The sequence below is a fragment of the Gymnoscopelus microlampas genome (genome assembly GCF_963454915.1).
Source record: "Gymnoscopelus microlampas genome assembly, chromosome: 14".
NCBI lineage: Eukaryota > Metazoa > Chordata > Actinopteri > Myctophiformes > Myctophidae > Gymnoscopelus > Gymnoscopelus microlampas.
In genome coordinates this window covers 2,987,704-3,012,929 of record NC_139951.1, presented here as the reverse complement: position 1 = coordinate 3,012,929, position 25,226 = coordinate 2,987,704, and the positions used below count along the sequence as shown (strand labels likewise).

The following is a 25,226-nucleotide window of genomic DNA, read 5'->3' as shown; positions in this document are numbered from 1 at the left end:
ATTTGCAGCCACCCTAATAATAATAACTGTGTCTATGATTAAGAGATGTTATGAAAAAAACACACCCTGTGTGAAGAGAGTGGTGCCTTTGATGAGCCCCGTATTGATGTTGTCATCAATGTTTGTTTATTGGACATACGGACGGACACACAGACAAAGTCAGATATAGGAGTGGTTGGCACCACTCAAAAAACAGTCAGATTATGCAGATTTTATTACTTTTACCTGTATCAAATTTGAAGAGAACCATGTTTTTGGTCTTTCAGTACGTCTGAAACTCAAAGTGGGGTCCAGGGTTCCCTGAGGGGGGTTCTATTTAGACCCTTACATTTGTGTAACTCTGAGAGTGTACAAATGGAACCAAATGGACCCGTAAGGTCCATTTGTACACTCTTACAGTTATGGGGGTCCTTGGAATTAAAAAGTTTGAGCACTAATGCAATATACGTAGGAATTCAATTTAATAAATGGTTTCAGTGTGTTTCCTTTGCAAGTTCTGGATTGAAGTCTGCGTATGTATGTATGTATGTATGTATGTATGTATGTATGTATGTATGTATGTATGTATGTATGTATGTAGTACAATGAATGTGACTTGTATTAATGTGAGCTTGTAGATTGGCTATTTTCACAATACTTTTGTAAAGAAATTTGAAGATCTTTGTAAATCTTTTGCCTATAATGACATGCCCAAAATACTAGCCGGTTTTCTGTCCTTTCACGGCAGGTTGTACCTGCAGTAATAATTCACCTTACCTACTGTTGCATCTTTCAGGTGAATTGATGTAACTGATGTACACTCATGATGATGTCCTGATCATGGAGCAGGAAAGCATTTGTGTCATTTAAGATTTAAAAAAAAAATATATATGAGTGTGTGTGTGTCACGATCTTTCCAAAATAGCAGATATACAAGCTCATAGAGCATCACTTCGTGCCGCACTATGAGCTTGTAGATCTGTGGTTTTGGAAAAAAAAATGACAATTTGTTATTTTTAAAGGAACAAAAATTTCGAGATGGGGGTCCACGACCAAATACTACAGAAAATGTTTGAGAACCACTAACATACTGTAGCATACAAGCTCACAACGCATTGCACTACGACGCGTCGCAAGCTTGTAGATCGGCTATTTTCGGTGCGTGACACAATGTGCAACCAAGCATAAATCCCGCATTAGAGAACTGTGGGTTCGGTTCCTAGCTTAATACACATACGTTCAGTGCGCTCCAAAAGCTTTTTTTTCCTCCTGTCCGTTCCAGGCAGTGTCAGTGCCGCACTTCATTTGCAATGAGGCTGTCCTCGCCAGGCTGAAAGTCCTCATTCAGGCCATTTGCAACGTTAATTATTTCCTCGTCCTGCGAGGACCCCTGTGAGGACCCCTGGCCGTCGTCCTCGCTGCTGCCTGAGCCAACCTCGTCTGAATGTGGGCCCTGTTGTACCTGAGAAATGTATATCTGCTGCAGAGAGGAGGGTGAGAGGAAAAAGTGAATAAACTTGATTTATAAAGCAGCTTTCAATACATAGTTACAAGGTGCAGCACAATGTGCACAAAAATAAGTCACACCGCACACACAAAAAAGATGATATAAAAACATTAACACCGACACAGAAGTCAACACATCATCATAAGACAAAGTGCTTATTGAAGTGAATAAAGTAATTCAGAGGTATAAAGTGGGTAATGGAGGCGAAACACCTCATCTGCACCATCTGTAAACCTCATTCTAACTAGCTAACAACTTCACCGATCCAAATGAAGGTGGGAATGACATGAACAAGAGCGTTTGATGATACTTACTGCTTGGGAGGTACGTGGTGGCTGCCCATTCTCGACGTCATCCGTCTGATTCTGATTCTCCTGACTGTCAATCTGGGACAGACAAGAGATAGTTGACATGAGCAGGTGAACGTCAGAGCATTGTGGGGTCAGGAATATTAAGATGGTACGTTTAGAGAATGACAAGTGTTACCTTGTAGTTGTGAGCACTGAGATATTTAAAATGCCCAAAGCAGACGTGGGAGAGGCAGATGATGATTGTGATGATCAGAACTATGATGGTGAACATGGACGTCGCAGACGAAAACCCTTTGGGAGAAAGTAGAGGGAAACTTATTGTACGACTGCACTTAAAAACATTTAAGGGATGTCTGGTTTTCAACCTGGGCCCTATTTTCCGAGCCATCGTGTTTACCGGTTAACATTTTGTTTGTTTTTTAACTTCATAATACTAGCACCACCTGCATGTGAAGCTCTACAGCAGTGGAGCAACCTTTTCTGATCAGGGCCCACCTGAAAATCTCAAAGGCATTCACAGCCACTTAACGGCTGCCGTTTTAAATGGTCAGATTGGTAGGCCGTGTGCATTTTCAGAGCATGTGTATTTTAATGATGAATCAAATTAGTTTGTTACGGCTTGAATCAATGAAACCAACAGAGTAAGTTCCTATTTATTCGTATCACAATGAAAACTCATTCTTTAAGGTTTTATGGAATAAATATTAATGTTATATTATCATTACACTGTCTAGTGTTTTACCAATTATTTGGGGCCCATTTGTAACACCCTTGCTGCCGACAAGTTGGGAATCACTGCTCTACAGAGAAAAATCTTTTTTCTTCTTCTATTTTATTTTGTCCCTTGTATGATGACTTGAGAGATATACTGTTTAAAAAAGTCCACACCCCTGATCTAAACTTGATAGATTATGAGAATGGTGCCTTAATTGAATTTCTTTTTCTTCATATTTTTGCTTTTTCAGAATATCTTTATAAAGCGTGGGATAGAAGGAGAAGGGTGACTTATAATAGATGAATTCCTTTATAAATATGTATGTATTCTATATGCAGGTATATATGTATATATAAATGTATGTACTGTATGTGGTTTGTTTCAAATCAGGCTGTATTATGAGTTGCTGGTTGGGTGTACACTGGAATGTCTGTAACTTTGTTTTGTTTTGTAGTTTAAAATTGATGTGTCTGATAATCCCATGAGGGATGGGTCAAGAAATTGTCCGGACACGGAAATAAAACATTCATTCATTCATTCATTCTATTTGTGTCATAATGATGGCAACAATTAGGAAGACATGGCTCTGCAAACTTAATCACAATTAAACTTTGGTAGAGGCAGAAAGTGGAGAAAGCAGAATCCACTTTTGTGGATCTGTCTTTTGTGATTATTACCAATATTTGGAGTTACATCATGACAAGGTGTAACTACACAACCCAAACCTCTAACATAGTTTTCATCGTAACCTCATTGGAGACAGACGTGTTAGGGATAAGTTAGGACATTGAGTGGCCAATAGATGGAGTCCTTCTCTTACCCGTGCGCACGGTGGAGAAGAAAAGCAGCCAGAAGAGACAGAGAATGGGAGCTGCCACCACTTGGTTGACGGCGCCAGAATGGATCTTTTTGCCCAGTTTGGAAGGCAGGTAGGCATAGCACATGTTGTACCTGTCGACAAGGTGCTTCAGCAGCATGTACAACAGTCCTGAGCAGGGGGAAAGGGTGCAGCATTGACACTCCGAGGACCTATTACGCCTGTTGATAAGCTTCAGCATAGAGAGAACAGAACCCCCATGGTCCCGGTCTTCTCACATTAGGCCCTTTTAACCACTTTCAACCTGGTGTCCCTATTTTAGCCACGTGATGATTATAGATGAAAATGTTCAAACACTGTCTTTTTCTTTTCTGCCACAAAAAAATAAATAAATAGGGGTAATAGCCCACAGCGCGTCACATCGCATAGTGACACGCTGTGAGCTTGTAGATACGTTATTTTCTAAATGTGTGACACCATTGTGTGACAAAGTTTAAAATAGAGCATAAGCGTTTCAAACCGACACATTGTCGCAGATGTTCACTCACCAAAAGGAACGATGATCGGGCAGGTGATGCTGTAGGTCATAACTACAGTAAAGACACACATCATCCAGGCATAGGCTACCCCAAACTGGAACTCATTGGCTTGGTGCTGCAGGGACACATTGATGGGTTATGAGATTATATTGGACTGGAAGCAGCCTGGTTGCTACTGTTACTGTATGTGTAAATCCTATAAGTGGTGATTTACGATCACAAGATTTACGAGGTTGCAAATAAATAAGCATGTTAACTTAATGACCACTAAAAAGAAAATCCAACCTGAAAGGGTGTTAGAGCCACACCTTAATGCCTTAAGTAACAGTTCTTAACCTTAAATGAACCCCATACCTAAACTTAACTATAACATTAAAAACCCCACCAAACAATAGCTAAACATAACTATATGATATTATAGGTCATGGCATACCGTCATTAAACATCTATTTGACATACAGTATATAGAAAGAGAGAGCGAGACAGACAGACAGACAGACAGACAGACAGATTATATACAGTCAAAATATAGATATATATAGATATATATACAGTTTTAATACACAGTATTATGTATAATATAATATTATCATCATCAGTGTAGCACCTTCAAATGTCCTCTGAATAATTCACATTTTACTACCCAGGCTTGTCTTGTTATCAGATTTGATCATGTACAGTAACATTAAAATGGAATCTGTTTTGGGAGGGATGTTCTTCCATCCCTCTCAAAGATATTCCCAGTGCAGGAATCCTATTCCAAGACACTTTATGCACTAATTTCAACGTGGCAAGAAGAGGAACAATCCACTAACCCTCTTGACATTCCTGCGCTCAGCGGCAGAGTGGGCCAAAGTAAGGCGGATCATATACATGAGCAGACCAGGGATCCTCAGCAGGTCCATGGCGTTACCGATGAAGGCTGAAGCAATGACATAATTCACAAAGAACGCTCCATTGTCGGGAAGGAACACACACCTGCAGCAAAGAGAGGAGAATGACAATGTCACTGAAAACTGAATTCTGGCCCCCGATCGTCAAACTAAATATTAGCATTGTTGCCCTTTGACCATCTCAATCCCACCCTTGAAGTCCTCAAAGAAAAAATAAATGACCCCCAAAAATCTACATATTGACCCATTAAGACCGGGAAAGCCTATAAATCGTTATACCTTTAAAACCGGGAAAGCATCTGTGTCATTTTAGATGTTGCTATGTACATTAGAGTGTATGTATATAGGAATAACAGGAATTGTATAACAGAGAATTTTGTAAAAAAAAATTTAATAGGAAGTTGAATAGGATTTAGAAGGCGTATACCTGCATTCCATCTGTATGTACTCAAATGTTAAATGTGACAGTGGAACTGTCTGCCTCGAGTCCATATTTATAATGCATAATAATGCAATATGTTTGATAATGTGAGTGAAAGTACAGCTGTAAAAAAGTTTCAATACAATAGTCCAATGTGTGGCCCTTCACTCACTTTATCAAAGTCAGTATGGCCCCCTGGAATAAAATGCTGCCCACCACTTGATTTAGGGCCTAAATCATAGTCATGCGATAATACCGTATGTTAATAGACATTTGATTAAAGCTCATGGAGCTATCACAGCAAAACTAACAGTCAGTGAGTACCTAAATTCTGATGCAGTAATGTGATACTCAAAGAGGATAAAACATCAAATGACTGAATTTGACACAGGCCTGATATTGCTATGACAACATGACCTAACAATTCATCACAATTTTTCATATTTTATCGATGATTCCCCGACAGTAGTCACAGAGACCAGATGGCACCTTGAGGACAATAGATCGTTATCACACTCGCATGACTAATGTATAGGGTGACCACCTTCAAACAGACCCATTGAGGGACAGACGTGTCCGTTCCGCGGGACACATGCACGCGCACACGTTTTTTTTGGGTCGGGTCTGGGCAGATCGGGTTCGTTTTTGGTTTCTTTATTTCGGTTTTAGGGTTAAGATTAGGGTTAGGTTAGGGTTATGTTATTTACGGGGCCAGAGCTCAGCTCTGGAACCGTATTGTCATTGGCAGTATTCTGTCACTTCTTCTTCTTCTGCCACTTTTCGCAGTTCTGGCTGAACTGTGCAGTCGCTTTTTACGAAACTCGGCCATATGGTAGATGGTCATGAAAAACAATCAAGAAATAATTCTCACAATCTTTCGTCCAAAGGTGGCGCTATAGCACTCAATTGAAAATGGCAACTTTGAACAGGTACAACTCATGCCCTGTTTGACCTACAGCCATGAAACTTGGATACACATATGCGTCTCCTCATGCTGAACAACTTTCACACTCTGACTTTTGACCTCTGACCTTTAGATCTCCCACCATTTTGAATTATATGAAAAACAGTCATTGGCTCCTAACTTATGCATTTTTTCACTTATGGAAAATCCGTTGGAAATTTTTGTAGGCAGTGGTCCAAAGTTCAAGTGTTAAACGTTTCGTGCAGATTGCTCAAAAATCCCAGGAGGAGATAGATTTTAACTATTACAGTTTTATGAAAAGTATTCATCTGTGCCTAAAACATACATGCAGACTCACATTTCTTTGAAACTTTGCAGAAATGTACAGGGTCATTCCAAATATCACTGAAACCAATCTTACTCCAATTGGCCAAAAGGGGGCGCTATAGCAATTTTTTGAAAAGGCAGACTTTAAACAGGCATAAGTCATGCCTCGTTTGGCCGAAAGTCGTGAAACTTGCTTACACATGTGCCTTGACTCATGAGGAACACACGTATCGATTTGACCATTAAGCTCCGCCCTTAGATTTTCCGCAATTTTGAGCAGTTTGAAAAATACTTGTTTTTGCCAGTTCTGGCTTAACCGTGCATACGCTTTTTACGAAACTCGGCCATATGGTAGATGCTCATGAAAAACTACCAAAAAATAATTCTCACACTCATTCGTCAAAGGGTGGCGCTATAGCACTCAATTGAAAGTGCCAACTTTGAACAGGTACAACTCATGCCCTGTTTGACCTACAACCATGAAACTTCGATACACACATGCGTCTCTTCATGCCCGACAACTTTCGTGGTCTGACTTCTGACCTCTGACCTTTAGATCGCCCACCATTTTGAATTATATGAAAAACAGTCATTGGCTCCTAACTTCTGCATTTTTTCACTTATGGAAAATCCGTTGGAAATTTTTGTAGGCAGTGGTCCAAAGTTCAAGTGTTAAACGTTTCGTGCAGATTGCTCAAAAATCCCAGGAGGAGATAGATTTTAACTATTGCAGTTTTATGAAAATTATTCATCTGCCCCTAACACATACATGCAAGACTCACATTTCTTTGAAACGTTGCAGTAATGTAGAGAGTCATTCCAAATATCACTGAAACCAATCTCACTCCAATTGGCCAAAGGGGGGCGCTATAGCAATTTTTTGAAAATGCAAATTTTAAACAGGCAAAAGTCATGCCTCGTTTGGCCGAAAGTCGTGAAACTTGCTTACACTTGTGCCTTGACTCATGAGGAACACATCTATCGCTTTGACCAGTAAGCTCCGGCCTTAGATTGTCTGCAATTTTGAGCAGTTTGAAAAGCACTTAAACCCAGGATTTTTCAGCTATTTGCGTGAAACTGTATCATCTGTGTGATCTCCTTTTTCACAGTTACTTGTCTGTTGGGCCAATGGCGTCTCCCTTAAATGAATGCCTCACAATCTCAAGGTCGCCAGTTCAAGCCTCACTTGATGCAGACTTAATTTAAGTTGAATTGCAAACAACATGACTGTATCAATGAATACATGTGCAAATGGTAAAGATAACCTGAAATGCTTATTTGAGAGTACGTTTTTTCAACGTATGACATACTTCATTCTGAAAATAGCTGATCTACAATCTCACAACTTTTCATGGTTTGTGAGCTTGTAGATCAGCTACTTTCACTAGTTTTGGTTCTGAGGAGATGTACAATTTCTTCATTGGTAAATGGTTTGTGAACGAGTGATCTTAGTGTTAGTGAAACAGGGGCTTGGTTCATGAAAGAAGGCAAGAGTTTATGATCTTCAACAGACAATATCAGCCTGGACAAAGCTATAGCACTATAGGTAGTGTTGCAGCCTATTAGTCTGAAGGTTGAGAGTTCGAATCCTGTTAATGGCAGTAGGTTGAGATGTCCAATCAAACCATTATGTTTCCATCTCTCTCTCTCATCAATCTATTGTTTCCATGTCACTCTCTCTCTCTCTTCAATCTATTCCGTTTCCATGTCTCTCTCTCTCTCTATTCACTGGCCCCGTATTATCGCTGCTTGCAGCTATATTTAATTCTTATTTTTGCCTGATTTTACCGATTTATTATCAAAAAAAAATCTTTTTTTTTTTTTTTCATATCTTTGATTTTCGGGACATTGCTCTGCTTGTGCGGGACGCGGGACAGAGGGTCCAATTTCGGGACTGTCCCGCGGATTTCGGGACGGGTGGTCACCCTACTAATGTATAAAAATAATTTCTGAAGCAAGCTGATATGCAGTGGTGTAATTTATCCATCCAGGTGTATAGTGTTCTGTACAATGGTCTGGTGCAGTGGTGTGTTCTAGGCTTTTTCGGAGGGTATACGATAATCATGCAGGGAATATGTTTATTAGACTGTATGCTTTCCCCCAAAAAGAATCTGCACTGTAATATACGGCGTATACAGCGTAACACAGTAGAACACACCACCGGTGGTCATATGGTTTGCTGCTTACTCAAATCTCACTGCAGCGTTTGCCAGGAAACGTTTGTCAAAAAGCCAACGGAAGAACACATCCAGACTGTAAAGAGACAAAAAAAAGGTTTTAATTGAAATGAACTAATTGCAGACTATGGCTCAACTTACATTTAATTGCACAAGGCTTTTGCCAAACAACACTTAACAAAAGTGGTCTGGCAACAAACTATAACTTAGCTTTAAGCAGACACAAAACCAAGCCGACAGATGCCCTTATATTACTGTATTATTATTATTCAAATATTTGTATTGAATTTTTTCAAAAAGGTACACATACAAACACATAAACAACTACAAAACACCACAGACACAAGTACTCAATACACAATGAAACGGATACACATACCATCATATTACTAATTGACCGAAAATGAAAGGACTTTAGTACAATACATTGGCAAAAAAAGCGGTATTAATATCACAAAATTAAAGTCAATACTCTTATATTACTGTATGTAGACTGTTGTGTTAGTAACACAGCTGTAAGCAGAGACATGCAGTACCTGCTGAGTCCCAGGGAGGGCAGCAACAGGACGATGAAGATTAAGAAGGTGTAGCACTTGTGCATGGTTGTCCTGTTCTCCTCTGACCTGGAAAACAGAAAGAAACAAATCTTTCTTTATATTTCTACACATGGAAAGAAAGAAGACAAACACTTGGGGCACATGCACACAAAGATCTTAACCACATATTCTGGGTGTGAACATTCAGCAAAACTATGTCGCTATATCAGTGGTTCTCAAACTTTTTCCCCCAGGACATAAAAGGACCCCCAAAATGATGTATTTGTCCGCGGGCACCCATCTCAAAATATTTAGTTCCAGGAACCCCAAGAAGCAAAGATTTGAGGTACAAATGCTTTAAAAAAAATTGCTTTCAAAATATATATATTCAAAGATTTGCTCAAATTTTCACGATTTATTAAAAATAGCAGATCTACAAGCTTGTAGATCTGCTATTTTTGAACAGCCAAAAAAATCTAAAATGACACAGGTCTTAATGGGTTAAGTGGTTAGGTGAAAACACACGGAGCATAACTGAGAACATATCGTATTGTGTGAACGAAGGAGCGCAAAAGCCAGTGAGATGTTGTTGGTGAGGGACCTACCGTGTCCAGTGGGCTTCAAAGACTGAAGAGTAGTACACAATGGTGGAGAGCAGGGCAGAGAAGGCCCACAGGAGGAGGGTAGGGAAGAACTGGGTGATAATTGGATTCTGGAGGACAGATAACAGAGACATATAATTTAGAAGTGACCGGATACATTTTACGAAGACGGCTAATCATTCTGTGGTTTTATAGAGACCATTATGTCTAGCGGCTCCTCTCCATTGTAACTCCTGGCGTGGCATGTGTGGCAGGTTCCAGCTTAAGCGATAACCTGATTCTCATTCAAAAAGAGCACAACCGCTCCTTTAATGCCTTCACAAAACCCTACCATTTTCCTGCATATGATACATGTACATGGAATTGTGTTGATGTCTTATGTTTTTTGTCACTCACATTTTGAATTAACACTCATTTTTGCAATGTATTCTTAACCTTAAGTGGGCTGTGTACCTGCTAAGATGTGAGACGTTTATGGTTGAGAAGCACCCGTGAAAATGTTTCCCCACACTGTTGTCAGTATCCTCAACACGCCTTTTATTTAGGTCACTCACCTGCCAAGTGAGTGCTACAGCAAAACAGGGAGAAAGCTAAAGTACCTCCTCCGAACAAACAATAGAGCTACATTACTTGTGTCGGCATCATTCTACTGTGGTAATGCTATAAAAAAACAAAACAACGCCACCATATACACCTACAATTGCACTTAGTATAAGTGGAAACAGACTTAACTGCATATTTTGAAAAGAAAATACATGTTTTTAGGCAGGATAATTACCAAGATCTACACAATGAAAGGAAAGTTCCTGCCTAGAATTTGAGCACATTGTTAAAATCTCTGCGATTTTTAAATCTCTGCATGATGTGAGGATATCCTTGCAGTATTGCACAAGTTCAGCAACTCTTCCCTCACAAGTATTTTTCCACCAAGTCATAGACTGGTCTTAACAACTCAATGTATTTGCACCACAGACAAAGCACTGTAAGGACCGAATGAATGACCCCCCCCCCCCCCTTCCCCCAGGCCACAACCGTGGGAGATGGGGAGGTAAGAGAACAAGCCAAGACAAAGTTCAACCTGGGGACCTGCAAACAGTGAACTGCTAGAACACACGACACCACTTATTTTGGTTCCACCGTTATTCTAATTAATAAAAAAAAAAAAAAAAACATTATTATTTTTTTAAACTCGTGATAACTCATTCTTGGCACTGAGGGCATTCAGAAAAATACGTTTGATAACTTGTTTTTGGCACTGAGAGAGTTACGTGTTTTTACTCAAAACAAAAATTCTAATTGCTACGGAGATTACCGTTGGTATTGTCGTTAGTCATAGGGACTATGTAAAACCACAGACTTAACAAGTCTAGCTAATGAGGCGTCCCATAACGTCAACGGTGAAGGTAAAAGGGAAAGGAAGCGCTCACGTTTAAGTACTCCACAGGTTTGGTGACATTGAACTTGTCCATGGTGGAGATGATGATGGTGACCGGTGTGGTGAGGAAGAACAGCAGGAGGAAGAGGACAGTGTTGATGATGAAGCAGCGCAGCCACCAGGAGACCGCTCCGACTGACAGACGCTCCCTGTGGGAAGACGGGTCACATGGAATGTGGGGTTAGACCGACACTGAGCGACGGATGACCCGTGGTTATGGACACAGCTGTCCAGAATACAGACACTAGTGGTTTACAAAGGGGGTTCCCCTTGGAGGGAGCGCATTGCTCTTTAAAAGTGGGCTGAAATCGAATCATTCTGCAGTCTGATACTCAGGCAGATGGGAGACATCAAGAAAAGCAAGCCATCAACCCGTGTTTGAAGGCTTTTGTGGGGTATTCACGATATATTAACCTGCCCTCATTCTCTCATTGCATCGGTATGACAGAGTACATTTATTTTGATGGATTGTACCGTTTAGCCGTTTTTGTATCTTGTGGACACTAGGCGACAATTCATGACGCGTTGTCAGCTTGTAGATCAGCAATTTCTACTATTTTGAAAATTATTAAATATTTCAGTAATTTCTTTTTATATTTAGTTATTTGTCATATTGGCCCTGCGCAATTTTTTGATTACGAAGCCTAAAGTTTTTATTCATATGTTCCGATGTTCAATGGCCAAAAACATAATTAAATTGTTAATCGCATCTGTGTGACAATTAATCGTCAACTTAAATTTGTAATCATGACAGCCCTAGTGGACACATATTCGTCACATTCTAACGTGACGAATATTTGCGTTCTTACCAGTAGACATTCTGTGGATCGGGGGAGTAGCGGACAGTCCAGCTGTGTGCGAAGAGGCTGCCACTGAACGGAGAGGACTTTGGCTCCCGACAACAATAACAGTAACAGCCCTGACATCTGCAAGCATTGAAGTCCTTCATGATACTTGAGAGGGGACATCCGGGCAAAGACACATAGAACAACAATTACAACGGGTCAAAAGCCAAGCAAACAGTTAGACAAAACAAAACAAACAAATACCCACTCCCCTCACTAAAACACTCACATGGCAGTCATGGCCTCATTTTTGAAGGTGACAAAGGCCATTCCTAGGGGTTTACTGTTGACCTTATCTCGTTCTTTCCTATACTCATCCTTCAGCTTTGCCTCCAGCTTGGTGTAGTAGCATACAGCCTCTTCCTGTGGGAACAACAATGACAACCCTGATTTAGATGCAGCGCTGGGGGGGGGGGGGGATTGGGGGCATAGCATCCCCAAAAACGTTAACTTCTTCACACATTTACTTTTAAAACTGAATTAAATTAATTGTTCGACTGTGATATTATGTGGTCCTATAAATAGATGAACAATAATACCTTATTCATGGTATGTTTGCTCGCACACCCACATAGTTTAGTGATTGCACTTAAAAATAGACACGCAAAATAGCAGGTGTGGTTGGTTAAGTGGGTTTGTTTAAAGATCAAAGGCGGCGGCACATGTTCAACACAGCAGTTAGAGACCAATACTGAGCGAAATGGAACGTTTCTTGGTCTTCAAACTACCATGTTTTGTGGTTGATCAACCCGCAACAGTTGACAGCGATTCTCCAGAAACAAGTTGATATAAGGAGATTCAGCTAGAGCAGGAGAAACAAGCCTGATGTATACTTGTTTAACAGTTGTTCTCATGAATTACTACCATTACTCTTTATTTATATTTTGCGAGTAATTTTTTATTCCACATGCTCAGTACTAACTAGGGAGCGGGAGCATTATGTACCTGGAAATGTACATAATATGTTATGGTATGGCGGTTTGTTGCAGTTTGTGGGATGTTGGAGAAAAATGTTAGTCGTTTTGTGGGAGACAGACACAGGCATGAAAAGGGACAGATGGATACAATGGGTGCCCTGGGTGGGGCATGCATTTCAAACTCGCATCGTTCCTGACTTAAATCGTTCCTAGAGTAGGGTCTATAGTCTTTTTAAAATTAATCTAATGTTAATCCTTGTTTTGTTTCTTTTGATGTCCATTTTTTTTCTTTTAATGAAGTTGAGCATGTTTTTTTTAATGTTTTTTTGCCACAACAGAACTATATAGGACAAGCATAAAAAAAATTGCTGAACAGTGTGTTCCAAGTTTCATTACCCAGTATTTCCCAGGACATTGCGTGTGTGAAATAGGTTCCCTCTCCCTCCCTCTCCATCACAGGTAGTGATGGGGAGGGATCCCCATATTTGCATGCCCGCCACAGACACACTCCGCCATAATAGTAGAAACGTTGTTTTTACTTTAAGTGCGTCACCTTATTAAACTAATGGCCTAAGTCTTTTTTTGAGGAAAATTATATTTTTGCCTAAGTCAGGTCCTCATGACACTGGCCACCTCTGGTAAAATGGCCCATCTCCTAATTGAAAAGGATCATGCTGTTCACGCCCCTTTTAGTATAATGGCCTAACTCCCTAGTGTGACTTAGGACAAAATAGGCCTTTTGTTTGGCCTAAATCACACGGTTTTGTGACTTAAGCCAAATTATTTACTGATTTAGGCCATTTTGTAATTTGTTTTGCTTTTTATTTTGGCCTAAGTCAGATTTAATCCTATTTAAACCTATTTAAATCTCTTATGTTACATAACTGACATACAGTGTTATTTCTATTTAAATAGTCATAATTTGTTATAAACATTTTGGGTGAAATGATTAAGAAATATCATATAGTTTTGTTCTGGATCAGTTTTTTATTTTTCCTGAAAACCTTGAAAACATGACTTAGGCCATTAGTTTAATAAGGTGACGAGTGAACACAAGCATCCTGTAGTGCATTGGTTCTCAAAGTTGGGTCCGGGGACCCCCAGGGGTCCTTGGGGGGTACGAGGGGGTCCCCAGTAAAATTAGTTAAAATAGCCTCACAATCATTTTAACCATATTTTATACTTTGGCTATATGCAAAAATAGCAGATATACAAGCTCATAGATCTGAAAAGATCTATGAGCTTGTAGATCTGCCATTTTAGAAAGATCTCTGGCGCATTTTTTTTTGACGGGGGGGGGGGGGTCCACAGCCAAATACATATCATTTTGGGGGTCCTTGACATGAAAAGGTTTCAAAATCTCCGGAGAAATATTATGTGAGATCCCATTGGTTCACCGATCATTGAGAGCCCTGGCGTCACAACATTTGGAGCGATGCCCAATACACTCTGGTTGGTTGGGGAAATGAAACACTTCCTATTCCAGGAACGGTCCAGGCTCTTATTTTTTAGCAAAAATAAAAAATAAAAGCCTAGAGATCGAGGCTAGCCCTACTGTACCTTTTTGCAGTAGCCTTTGACAACACCGCAGCAGAGGTGGCCACAGGGGTTCATGTTGACCAGGGTTTCAATATGCTCCTTGGTCTTCAGGTCAGTGTAGAACTTCTTGCTGCGCTCCGATTTCTTCCTGCAGACAGACAGACATAACCAATCAAAACCTACAACCAAACCTATAAAGTTCTTGAATGAAACCCCAAAACAATTCTTTAACTCCAGAGGTTTTTATTCACTCCTTCACTCAGTAACATCCAAGTAGTAATGAGAATCATTTCCTGACAAACAACATCACATGACCAACAGGGCGCTCTCCTTCAGTGGTGTTTCTAACATTCTGCAATACAAAGCGCCCCTTTGTGGATCAAATCAAATAGAGCGTCGCAGTTCCCGCCCACTTCCTGGTGCCGGAAGTAAATACTCAATGCATTTTACAAAAATATTTATATAAATTAATTTAAGCCTAGAATCAAGCTATCCAGGATAGCGGTGAATCATGACCATAAAACGTTTGATTCTGTGAAAAAAAACGTTTTTGAAAACGGCAAAACAAAGGGTATTTATTAAATATAGTATATCATATCATTAAATATAAAATTTACAAAAAAATCACAGAAAAAAAGGTTTTATGGTCATGATTCACCGCTATCCTGGATAGCTTGATTCTAGTCTTAAATTGATTGATATAAATATTTTTGGAAAAGTCAATGGGAAAAATGCATCGAGTATTTACTTCCGGCACCAGGAAGTGGCGGAACTGCGATGCTCTATACTGTCAGATCATAAACAAGTTTTTTTTTTTTTTTTTAAACAGCCGTTTACATTTCAACAAATATTTTTCTTTCCTTCCAACTGACACTCAGTTCAACACTTTTTTTTCTTTCTTTTTTTTTTTTTACAGCAGTTGTGAACACACACATATAAAGAACATAGCGTGCGTTGTATTAGAACCTTTCACATTAATCAAAATCAGCCAGGTATGATGGGGGTCCTCTGTTGACCCTGACTGGGTATCTACGGACAGGTGACTGTGACTGAGGTGTGTTAGGGGCAAAGGGCTCTGGGGCTAGGGGCTCTGGGTTTTGCATTGCTGACCCGTCCATAGCAACTTCTCCGCCATCCACTGTCTTTGACCCACCCTGGGAGTGGTAATCGTTGACCACCAGTAAAGGTTTGAAGTGGGATGAGTTTCGGGTGATGACATGGTAATTATTTTTAGCTGTCACCATGGAACCTTTGATAGCGATGACCTTGTAAGGTCGGGGATTGCAAGCATGGCATAGTTTCCCCTCCTTCTTTTGACGACACAGGACTACGTCTCCCACTTTCAGAGCCAATGGAGCAGCATGACTTACCCTGTCAGCATAGACTTTCATTTTGTCCTTTGCCACTGCATCTGCTTGACGTAGCTTTGCATCCGTGTGAGAGTGGAGGGGAAGAGGGGCCTCAGGAAGCTTGATTCTCAGGGGCCTACCAAACAGCACATCAGGAGCCATGCCAGTCGAACAGTGAGGCGTGGCACGGTAGTTGCGGAGGAATGTATACAGAGTTTGTTTCCAAGGACGGCCCTCAACTTGAGCAGCACGTATAGTCTTTTCAAAGGTACGCATGAACCGTTCGGCTTCTGCATTGGCCTAAGGCCACAGTGGCGTTATTTTCCTATGTCTGAAGCCCAGATACGCTGCAAAATCTGCAAATTCAGAACCCTGGAAAGGAGGGCCATTATCTGTTTTAACCTGAAACGGAATTCCCAGTGTAGAGAATATTTTATCAAGTTTAGGAATTGTAGCCCTGGCTGACGTGGACTGTAGAATCTCTACTTCTGGATACCTGGAGTATTCATCAATTACCACTAAAAGATAATCACCAGAGGGGAATGGACCACAGAAATCAACACCAACCTTTTCCCAGGGTGATGACGGCAGCTCAGACATGCGGAGAGGTTCTTGTGTGTGATTAGGCACAACAGCCTGAAAGGGGAGACAGCCAGCTATCATGGTTTCTACTTGTCTGTCAATACCAGGGAACCAGACTTTTTCCCTGATCAACTTCTTGATTGTTGTCCCCCAAGAATGGGGGACAACAATCCTTGTGCCCCGTAGTAGCACTGTGTCATCTGTAGCAGTTACAGTCAGTTCATCCTTGATTCTCTTGTATGACAACAGTGCAGCGACATCAACTCCATCAGGAAAATCCTGCTTTTGAGACAGTGACCACCATGAGCCTGTTTTAATGAGCCGAATGACTTCACATAGAGTAGGGTCAGCTTTAGTTGCATCCTGGATTTCGGCCAGTGTCATCACCTTGGGAACAGCATTTGTAGTAACTAAACATATTCTTCTGCTTGCTGTTCATCTCCTGAAGCGTCCAGGGAGATGTGCGACACCTGTGCAATGTGTCGTGACATATATTCTGCTGGATTGTCTTTACCAGCTTTGTAGCGTACTGTGTAATTGTAGGGCTGCAGACGTAGACTCCAGCGCTCTATACGAGCAGGTGGTTTGGATTTGGGGTTGTTGAAAATCCACTCCAGTGGTTTATGATCAGTATGTTTTACCCCCTGTCCGTCCGTCCGTCTGTCACCAGCTAATCTCTGCCACCGTTGCCTTGATTGCAACGAAACTGAGCACTCCCTGGATGCCAATTCCGAACTTCTGCCCCACATTTTTTACATGGGCCTTTTATAGCGCCACCAGGAGGCCAATTTGTGCAAAACATAGTTTTTTACAGTATTCCTACAGATTTTGTCCAAAAATCCCGCAAATCGGTACACAGTATCTCTATAGTCATTAAACGAAACGGTCTTTCAAATTTTTTATATTCCATCCTGATTGGCTAAAAATGGCTTCCAAAGTTTGCAGGAGTACTCCGTTTTGAACAAAATGCCTCAAATCATGAACACAGCATGCAATTTCCGTGAAATTTTGCATGCATATTTCCACTATGCCGAGGAAGAAATGGCACTTGAAAACTTTCAAATCAGCCTCATGGTGGCGCTATAACAGGCGGATTCATGTTTGTACCTATAACTGCAGCGATACGTGTAAAACTTTGTATGCGCACTCCCTAGAGGTCAAGGAAAAACCTTTGCCTTGCATTCTTCACATCTGCCTTTTATAGCGCCACCAGCGACTTACGTAAAACTTTTTTTTTATATTACTCCGTCCGATTTTATTCAAATTTCACGCAAATCGGTACACATGATCTCTATAGTCATGTGATCAAGACGGTCGTGTTTGATTTTTCATATTCCATTCTCATTGGCTAAGATTGACATCTAAAGTTTGCAGTAGTGGCTTGTTTTGAACAAAACTCCGCAAATCATGAACGCACCGTCCGATTGCGGTCAAACTTTACACGCACCTTCACACGATTGCCGTGCAAGGCCTAATAAGAAATGGCACCCTTTTCACATTGGCCTATTATAGCGTCACCAGGAGGCCACAATAGCCTACCTGACCTGTGCTCCAAGGAGCACTTTTTCTAGTTTTATATGCTTTATAAATTAAGCACTTTGAAACTGAAGATGATGGCCAATGTTGATGCTAGTAAAAAATATAATAATATTGTATCAATATCGTGAGCCCAATATCGTGTATCGTATCATATGTACCGTGAAATTAATGTATCGTGACACCCCTAAATAGATTTTGAGTCATGTCAAAGAAGTTTTCAAAACATGATATTTTGACACTCTAAAAACTGAAAAATTACAAATAACTAATGGGTATCAATACATGTATTTAAACCGTTTTAAATGTCTCACCATTTCCTGCATTTTTGGGTGAGCGGGGAACATAGAACCTTTTTTTGGTTGAGTGGGGAACATAGAACCTTTTTTATAACCTTTTTTGGTTGAGTGGGGAACATAGAACCTTTTTTTGGATGAGTGGGGAACATAGAACCCTTTTTTGGTTGAGCGGGGAACATAGAACCCGGGGAACATAGAACCTTTTTTGGGGGGGGGAGGGGAACATAGAACCTGGGGAACATAGGGATGACCCCCATTGGGTGATTGTATCACATCATCCACAGTAGGTGTGGGATGTCTTTCTCTTTCAATGGCCCGGTTTGGTAGTCTCATGTCCACACAAATACGCACTGCTTCTGGGTCTTTTGGCTTTGGAACTGGAACAATCGGAGAGACCCAAGGAGTGGGACCATCCACCCTTTCAATGATATCAAGGTCCTCTAGGCGTCGTAATTCAGCACGTTTCCTTGTATCATCCAGAGCAATGATGAAGTTTTCAAATCGCTGTATCCACTTCTTACATCGGACAGAAGAGTTCTGATCATCATTAATATCAAAAGCAGGGAATGATGGTAATGCTGCAGCCATGGTCTCTTTTTTTTTCTTTTCTCTCCTTTCTGTTCAAATCAAATACTGTCAGATCATAAACATTACAAAACCCAACCAAGGACCTGGGAAAATTGAACAGTAGTGTAAAGTAACTAAGTACTGTACTTAAGTATACTTTTGAGGATTTGTTTAGCCCTTTAGCCCTATTTTATGCATAGGCTATTTGAAAATAGCAGATCTACAAGCTCACAACGCGTCACGATTGGTACTTTAAGTGCATGTTGATGCCAATACTTTTGTACTTTTACTCAAGTAACATTTTGAACACAGGACTTTTACTTTTACAAAGAGTACTTTTACATTGTGGTATTGATACTTTTACCTAAGTAAAACATGTCAGTACTTTTTCCACCACTGCAATTGAATACTTGAGATTTCAAGCAATGACCAAAAGACAAATACCACAAGGTATTTGGCACAATGTCGTTACCTTTCAGAGTTTAGGTACATCAGCCTAGCCACATTATAACAGATACGAGCCTCTAGCACGGTGCAGTTTTCATACGCCTGCCTACGTGGGAGAAAGGAACGGGAAGAAAGAGTGAAATATTAGATCTGGTCTCCACAATCCTAATGGCACTAATGAAGTCAGTTTCTGTGATAAATATCTAATCTACAAATCGACAATATAGAGTGCTATAATGCAAGAGTCACACACAACAAAACACCTACATCAAGCTTCTATCTTTGGGGGTTCAATTTCAATTAGTTATCAAACTCTGCCCGAAGCCTACGTTTTCCGGCCAGACCGGGACGAAAATGTATGCTAATTCGTCGGGCCGAGCCGAACCTCTGGTTAAAAAATATATATATATAACCCCCAAAAAAGAAGCTTCAACTGCCCCTAGCGGCCTAACCGTAAGGCCGACGGAAATTGCAGTGGATGCGTTGGATGAAGCTCAATGTGAACTTTACTCAGGTATCTAGTTTGTCGCCTTTCGACCTTCGTAGCCTGTGGTATTAAAAAGAAACTGGCGAAAATGGCCAGAAATCAAACATTAAAAAATCGGCGAAAGTGGACGTTTTCTAGATGTTTTGGCCATTATCCAATCTGCTCAGTGCAAAGCTTGTTGGATGCGTGACTTTGAGGACATTAAGCACATAATGACTTTTAGGGGTTTTCAGGTTTTCGGCCCTAAAATTATGGTAATTTTGGCCTTACTTTCCAGGCCTGTTGATAACTCTAATTTCAATGGACATATTTGTATATAGTAGAACATGGATATTTTTGGGGAATCCTGAAGCGGAGATAAGATTTGGCATAATACTATTTGGCTGAGCAGGAAGTGAGCCTCCCATCCTAACACATGACTCCCATGATCCTGCTCATTTGGCTTCTATTAGGGACAATTACAACATTTAGACCCGCTGTTGTCTTGTCCCAGGCACAAGGCTCAGGTCAAGACAGCAGCTTTACACAAGAGCAGCCATGGCTCTCACAGGGCTTAGTACTGCTAATGTGCAACTCAATTATGAAGTGAGCACCGTACTGGTGTTTGACAGTTTAATGCATGTAAAACATAAACCAAGACAAAGCTGTGTTATTGGCTAATGGCAACTTAATTATGATGTGAGTGCCAGTACGTTTGACAGTTCAACGTAAAGCTGAGATGCTGAAACAGCGCTTACTCAAAGTGTTGCTTTATGTCCTTCTCCTATATTTGTAGATTCCATTGATGAATAAAGTGCGTTTCACCTGAAGAAGATAAGAATAAAGTTGTGAACATTCAGGCAGACAAAGATGGATTGCACCACTTTTATTTTATGTTCTACTCTTTATATATTTGTATGTGTTATTGTTCGTTTCATATTCTTTGCTTCAGAATTGAAATGTCTATTTTTCCTATCCCTTTCCCCATTTTATTTTAGTGCATTTACACTTGAAATACTTGAAAAAGGATATGCTTTTGAGATGGAATGAGTGGTGTAGTGTGCAAATCAAGGTTATGTAAGTATGTGCTAGCAGTGGTGTTAAGCAACTAAGTACAATTACTCAAGTACTGTTACTTAAGTATCATGTTTAGGTACTTTTACTTTACTGGAGTATTTCCAATTTTAATTACTTTTACTCCACTGCATCTCTGAGGAAAATGTTGTACTTTTACTCCACTACAATTATTTGAAAACTTTAGTTACTTTTCAGATATAAATTATTACTTTTACTTTACTTTAGTAAAACATGTAAGTACTTTTTCCACCACTGTGTGCTAAGGAATCCATGCATTACCATCACAACACTTACCAAATCATCCTCTCTGTAGTGCATTTTGGAAGTGTGCCGTCTCATGCTGTACACTGTCAGTAGCAGGTAAAGGAATGCAAAGGTTGTGTGCAGCCACAGCAGCGTATTACTGGGAAAGAAATACACAAGGGATAAATCATTAGCGTCAGACCTCATGGACTCAATATAATTGAGGAATGTTGAAAGCAAGTAATGATGAGTTTACTCACTTGGCATCTAAATTAGCTATAGTTGTTCGCCCAAAACTGTAGGCATTGTTTTCTGTGGGAAAGATTAAAAACAAGAAAATTCACTGAAATGCAGAGGTCGACCTTGTGACATTGCACCACTATGTAGCTAGGAACGTGGAAGATGTTCTAACTTAGCAGTTTAGCAACATTGCAGGAGGTGGCTGCCCATAGGTGGAGAAAATGAAATGAATGCCTTTATAAAAAGGGCAGAGTGGACTCATGTGATACACATAAGAGCAAAAAAGGCCTTAAAATGTAGTATTGGGAGTGCACTGGACCAGCATGATACCGATGAGACTATAAATACTAATTAATAAGTGGTTTGTCGGAATTTGCTAATCTGATTTAGACTATGAAATCTCTCACTTAAGGCACCTACATTATATGATTCTTCTGAATAATTTGATACAAATGGTACGTTAAACACATCAGTTACATTTGAAACTTACAAAAAGAAGATTCTTAAGATACTGGCCAGGACAGAATTGTATTAGGAGTCTTGTTTTATCCAAGGTGTCTTCAGGAGGTTAAGTGGCTGCCACAGCCCACAATTTACCAGCACGGCTGACTGGCATGTGGTGTTAATGTCCCTGTGTGCCACTTACCAAGTAGGTTCCCAGAGAGGTTGACAGGCAAGACGATGAACAGACAGCACGCCCACCACTACCAACAGGCCGATGACGTGGCGCTGAAAGGACAGGTATTGGACTGCGTCCTCGCCGCACTTCTCCCTGATCTCATCATCCCTGTGGAGCGAAATCAACCAGCAACCTTAGATAGCCGCAAAGCTTTCATAACTCATGTGCAAATGATAAATGGTAATTGGTGCATTTATATGGCACTTTTAGCCAAAGCACTTGACATAGATTACATTCACGCACACATACATACACCGATGGCGGAGGAAACCATGCAAGGCACCAACCTGCTCATCGGGAGCAATTAGGGGTTCAGCATCTTGCTCAAGGACACCTTGACACTAACTCTGGGGAGCCCGGGATTGAACTAGGAACCTCGAGGTTCCCATACGGCAACTCTACCGGCCACTCTACCCCTGAGCCACTGCCCCCACCCCCCATACCTGCACATACCATGGACACACTCACTGCCTCAACTGTTTTTAAATAAATGACATTGAGGCAGATTGCTTATGTCGTTTAAGTATTTGCATATGGATATGATTCAGCCCTATTAGTATCAGGAAAGTGTATAGAAACAATTAAAACATTACTTGGCAAGGAGCTCTAAAATGTAAGTGGTTGGTTATGTGACAATAACTTATGCTTGCACTTATTTAAATCGGAATGTATTTTATTTGGATCAAAGTATGAATTAAGAGAAACTTTTTCTGTGGAGTGCCAACTTCTGCCAAGGGACATAGTTAAAAGAAAAACATTCTGTTACTTATCTTGGATGTGAGCTCGACCAATGTATGACAGGTAGGGCTGGGCCTGGGACAATAACCACAATTATTATTATTACTATTATGGGGGGGGGGGTAATTTGTGTACAGGAGTACATTAGCTATATCATTAGCTCAATATCACGTTGATTACACTTACACTGCCTGGTACAATGGTACAACAAAATACAAGCTCCAAAAAGAGGGTCCTTAAAGGACGACCCATTTTAAACCTTTCTTCATATAATTGGTCCTCACTTATGCTCATAATATACCATTTTGTCTACCCCATCTGTGATTCAGAGGAGGGCTGTGGAGAGTTCAGAGACATCAGTCGCCTACCAGTGACATCATCGATTGGGAACCCAAGCTAATAGAAACGGCAGGATTTATATTCCTGGAAAGTATGCATGCTATAATAGAAGCCATTGTTCTCAAAAAATATATATCTGAGGGGTATGTGTTGATTTTGTAATGTGCTACAGTATGAGCAGCGTATACTGTATGCTACACCCTATTGCAATGACCAAGTCTACGAGACTGCAGTGGAAGTACGTCATGTAACTTTATTGCGATATCCTGATTAGATAAAGTGCTATATGCATATACAGTATACTGATTAGATGAAGTACTATATGCCTATCTGCGTAATCAATCAACAATCAAATTCAAACAGTTTGACATTCAGTTCTGTCTATAATATCAAAACTATGTGGTGTGTGTGACCTCCTATAAACATCCCCCAACTAGACTTAAATCCAATCCATGATAATAGGTTGACTCACTTGATGCGGAAGATGGCAATTAGCCAGGAGCAGCAACCCTAAAAAAAAAAGAGACAGAACAGAGGTTTTAGAGCTGGTGCAGTCAAACAGCTTTCAGATGGTAAACACATGAGAAGGACACCTTGTCCTATGTTAACCACATGAACCCTAGTGTCCCTATTCTGGTGTGAACAACATCTTCAACCTTGCAACACGTTGTGAGCTTGTAGATTAGCTATTTTTATGATCTTCATAGTATACAGTAGACAGACAGGAAATGGGGAGAGAGAGATGGGGAGCGACACGCAGCAAAGGTCGTCGGGATCGGGACCCGAACCCGCCTAGATGCCCAGACCGCTACGCCAGTTGTCCAGGCCTAGATCAGCTATTTTTAAACATTTTTTGGGGGGGCTTTTATGCCTTTATTTGACAGGACAGTAGGCTGCCAGGAAATGGGAAAAGAGAAGGGGAGTGACATGCAGCAAAGGCCGTCAGGATCAGAGTAGAACCCACGACAAGCTGTCAGGTTACATTGAGCCTAGGTGCCTGGACCGCTATGCCAGCGGTCCAGGCCTAGACCAGGCCAGAGGGAAAGGAGAGGGGGCCTAGTACGGGACACTGGCCAACAAAGTTCATGGGGTTGGGGGCGCTGATAGCTGAGTGGTTATGGTGTGCACCACATAGGGTCTGATGACTGACAGTGACAGCAAGTCCACGGTAGGCCCGGCAGACCTTTGCTGCATGTCACTCCATGACTCTCTCTCCCCGTTTCCCGTCTCTCTACACTGTGATCATCAATAACGTTTATAGGGTTTAAGTGGTTAATACAGTAGAAACAATGGTCTACTTACTTCATCTCTCTGGTCTATGTCCACCGAGCTGGAGACCGAGGTGAGGCGTTCGTTGCGCTCAGGTTTATCTGAAGCCACGTTGTTGGCTATGCTTTCGCTGTGGAAAACAATAGCAAAGCATGTGCGTGTTACCCAACAGCCCAGTGGCGCAGACGGTGGAGGGAAATTAGTTTTTAAACAAGAGTTACACTGGGATTACCGGCATTTAATGGGAAGAGTGGAGAACATGAACAGACAACAATCACACAAACACAAGGACCTGAAATGGACTGAGGAGATTCATCCCCCTTCATCCTGTGGTTGTCACAGGGTTTTGGGAATTGTTAAGCCAGCCAACCACAGGAACTAACCTGAACCTCCCCAGTCCCATTCCATGCAGTGACAACAGGGGCGTAGCTAGGTTTACACCCACCCACCCCCACACACACACACACACACACACACACACACACACACACACACACACACACACACACACACACACACACACACACACACACACACACACACACACACACACACAAAAACAAACTACACTATCTCCATCAAGAGCAGAAAGTGTGAAAGATAGTTAGGAAGCGAAGACTGGGTGAGTTCTAGAGGAAAAGGACATTCACAGAACACAACAGGAACTCGGTGACCATGAAGAGAGAATCCCAAAAGGCTGTTACCCACGTCTGTCCAGCAGAGCCTCAGGATGTGTGACAACTCCCGCTGACTAAATTCAGCTTAAATGGCAACTTTGCCTGTGTTGAACATGAATCATACTGTTCTATTGGGAAGAAGACATGTGAAAATCAGACATCAACGCTTCCCGACGTGTTACGTTGATCGCAAATTTGTGCTGGAAAATAATCGCTAGAACGTTGGGATTCACTTTAAGTCTGCAAATTCACAC

The 25,226-nt window shown here is 41.0% G+C and overlaps 1 pseudogene across 1 annotated transcript in view; it reads right to left on the bottom strand.

The window, feature by feature from the left end:
* Positions 1–216: 216 nt before the first annotated feature.
* Positions 217–25,226, bottom strand: part of LOC311060559 (CSC1-like protein 2) — a 42,357-nt pseudogene continuing 17,347 nt past the window's right edge. Inside the window, exons 4-23 of the transcript XR_014602915.1 lie at positions 24,329–24,425; positions 23,499–23,536; positions 21,917–22,057; positions 21,291–21,342; positions 21,082–21,190; positions 20,469–20,535; positions 19,270–19,350; positions 14,486–14,612; positions 12,238–12,371; positions 11,973–12,116; positions 11,156–11,312; positions 9,732–9,838; positions 9,127–9,213; positions 8,601–8,666; positions 4,684–4,846; positions 3,878–3,983; positions 3,333–3,500; positions 1,973–2,088; positions 1,801–1,872; positions 217–1,459 (exon numbers count right to left, since the gene is read on the bottom strand). The product of XR_014602915.1 is annotated as a CSC1-like protein 2 (transcript). The remainder of the gene's footprint in view (positions 1,460–1,800; positions 1,873–1,972; positions 2,089–3,332; positions 3,501–3,877; positions 3,984–4,683; positions 4,847–8,600; positions 8,667–9,126; positions 9,214–9,731; positions 9,839–11,155; positions 11,313–11,972; positions 12,117–12,237; positions 12,372–14,485; positions 14,613–19,269; positions 19,351–20,468; positions 20,536–21,081; positions 21,191–21,290; positions 21,343–21,916; positions 22,058–23,498; positions 23,537–24,328; positions 24,426–25,226) is intronic.